The sequence below is a fragment of the Amborella trichopoda genome, chromosome 11, assembly GCF_054954075.1.
Source record: "Amborella trichopoda isolate Santa Cruz 75 chromosome 11, AtrichopodaSantaCruz75HAP2 v2.0, whole genome shotgun sequence".
Classification (NCBI taxonomy): domain Eukaryota; kingdom Viridiplantae; phylum Streptophyta; class Magnoliopsida; order Amborellales; family Amborellaceae; genus Amborella; species Amborella trichopoda.
Window position 1 is genome coordinate 17,532,403 of NC_142346.1, and position 3,119 is coordinate 17,535,521.

General features: G+C 36.4%; 1 long non-coding RNA gene across 1 annotated transcript; it reads left to right on the forward strand.

Moving 5' to 3' along the window:
* The first annotated feature begins 223 nt into the window (after positions 1–223).
* LOC110008172 (uncharacterized) lies at positions 224–1,909 on the forward strand. Its single transcript, XR_016045105.1, has 2 exons — positions 224–426; positions 1,456–1,909. It is a non-coding gene; the product is annotated as an uncharacterized LOC110008172 (long non-coding RNA).
* The last annotated feature ends 1,210 nt before the right edge of the window (positions 1,910–3,119 follow it).

Below are 3,119 nucleotides of genomic sequence, written 5' to 3' on the forward strand. Positions count from 1 at the left end.
ATAACTATGAAAAATAAAAAGATTTTAAGTATCAGAAATAGTATATTTTACAATACATTATCTACACCGTTCATTTTTAAGATTTTCGTATGTTTATAGATCTACTTGATTCTAACTATTTTTAAAATTTAATTTTTTTTAATTAAATATAAAAATAGATTTTGAGATAATCTTAAAAACATTTTACATGACCGTGATAAATTTGAAGGTGGACGTTACCTCTACACCTACGGATGAGAATGCAAACTGCAGCCCTCTCTAAAAGGTACTTTTCCCCAATCTAAAGGCGCATTCATCTTCCTTCCTCTTTGTTTCTTAAAGGCAAAATTCTCCCGCTCTCTTCTCTGTGAAACTCTTCGCTCCGAACCCTTGCACGGTTACAGAAGTTGCAGAGGCTGTTTTCTCTATCTCTTTTGATCAAAGCAGGCAAGTGTCATTCCTCTCTCCTGCCTTCTCTCATGGGTCTCTCTTTCTCTAAGTTTCCCTCTCTGCAATTTCTCTCTCTAGCACCCACTCTCTAGGTTGTTTTAAGGTCTCTCTCGAAGTTTCCAGCTCTTTCCCATTTCACATGGTCTCTCTCACTAGGTTTCAAGGTCTCTCTCCTACCTTCTGCCTGCCAGGGTTTCTCTGAAATTTCTCTCTCTAGCTTCTATCTGCAATTGCCTTTTAGCTTTCTCTCTAGCACCCTCTCTCTAGGTTTCCATCTCTCCCCTTTGACAGCCTCTTTCTCTTGGTTTTCCAACTCTCGCCCCTCACACGGTCTTTCTCTCTCATTTTACCCATCTCTCGCTCTAGGTTTCATGTTTTCTCTATGTTTGCCCTCTTTGTTCCTCATATCTCTCCCTGCCTTGTTCTGCTCTCTCTATGTTTCTCTCTCTACCTCTTCACACATTATGTCTCTCTACGTTCCCATTCCACCTCACACCATCTCGATCTCATTCTCTCCCTAGGTTTCCCACTCTCTCTCCATTTACATGGTCTTTCTCGGTCTCCCTCTTGGTTTTCCTCCACCTTCTCTCTTTAGGTTTCATGGCATTCTTTGTATTACATTCCTCAAGTTTTGCACCGTATGTGTTTGGTAAAATGCCCAACAAGTCTTTTTTTACTTGTGAAATTTTCCTTATGAGCTTAGTATGTTTTGTTCATTTTTATTTTATTTTATTTTTATTTTAAAAAAATATTCAGCTCATGATTTATTGAGATATTTGGTAAAAAGGACATAAGTTTTGATTTTTATACTTACTTGTCCTTATAATTATTCGTGAATATTTGGTTCTTGATGGATATTGAGGGCATTTTGGCCTAATTTTTCAGTTTTTTCCTTGAATTTGCTTGAAAATAACTCTATCATGGACTAATTTTCTAGTAATTTCCAGCAATCTCTAATCATGTTTCTTCAATTGTTCTTGCTCTGTTTCATCAATTGCTTATTGTTTCCATGTCTACATTGGTCAGGATGGAAATCCAAAGGAGAATGGTGTGAATTTTGTTCCATAAGGCACCAATGTGTTTGTGAAGGCAGTCGATGTTAACTCTATTGCATGTTGTCGTGGGTAAAGATGCAGGATTCTAGAAAGCCATTTTACAATTACTGATTTTAAGTTGCAAATAGTGGATGTATTGCAAAGCAATTTGTTTGTTTTTTCCCCTTTTTTTTTTTTTTTTTTTTCTTTTAATAAGTATTTTGCAGCAAATTGAAAGCAACGAGATAAAAGATGCGACGAATGAGCAAGGTTCTTTCCATGAAGGAACTTGTATGTGTGTGGCCAAATTTTGAGTGGCTTCTCTTTTTCTTTTGTTGGCAATTTTTGCTGAGGCCTAAGGATTTTGTTTGAATATACATATATTTTGTGGAGGGACACATATTCAAAAAGAATTGTATGAAATGATCAATTGTCAGTTTTTATTCTATGCATATTCTTGAGATTTATGGGAAAAAAATATTGGATATCTCATGCAAATATGACCCTTTTTTGGCTGATGAATTTCTAGCTTTTTTTTTTTTTTTGTTCATTCTACTTAACATGGATTATTTATTAATATCTATGTTGTTCCAGATCTCACTCAGTTAAATTTTTTAAAAACTAATGTGGGTGGGGGGGGGTTCAAATGTCATGGTTCCATCTGTTTCATGGCTACCCCATAAAAGTCACTATTGTATTAATCTTTCAACGTTTATCCCAAACTTTCTGTTACCCCTTATATTATTTGATAGTACTTAGGTGTATGAGAACATCCATGTTGTATCCCTCTCTTGTCATTGTAATTATATGCTGATGAACAAGATTGGATATTGTTGAATTCGAAGGGGCATTTGGAATAGTGGCAGCTAATGACCCGTTTTTTAACATTGTGCATTCAAAGGGGTAAGGTCTAATTCAGCGAGGAAAATTTTTTTTTTCTTTGGATTACTAAGATCATATTTTCTTCTTTCTTCTTAAAGGGATACATACCCTAGCCTGGGTTTTGCTACTTTTGAGGCCCTAAAAAAGGTCAAGTTCAGCATACAGCAGCAAGACCCATCTCTTTCTCTCTCTTTGAGCAAAGGCAGCAGTCCAAAGTTGGAGTTTGGGGTTTTTCTCTATTGACTGGTGTACATCCACAAATATATATTCGCGATTGCTCTACAATGTGTAACAACTTTTGTGCAAAGAACATTAGGAAATTCGTCATGTTGTGAAAAGAAATCTACAATGTCTCCAATCACACTTTAAAAACATTGATAACAAATCAAAAGATAATTACAAGAAGTTCAAAGGGAAAATGTGTAATTTTGAATTACAAGTTGATGACATAAATACAGGGAGGAATAAACTAAAAGTGCGATGAGTGCACATTTGACATTGTTTTCTTGCGCAATTTGTCTTTGTTGTTATTTTATCATCTTCATCAAAATTCCATTCTTTGAGGGTGGTGATGCTGCTGTTGTTGTATGTCATTTTTGCCGTACTTCCATGAGCCCATGCAAATAAGGAGAGAGATCCTGTGACAGTCTGGTCTTGCGAGTTCACAAAGCACCGGCAGGTCAGGATTGTGTTGAGAAATAAAGCCTCCAGCCTAGTGACCTGGGCGCGGTGCCCTTGTACCAAAGAAGGACCCTTCACTGTAGCCCTTGTACA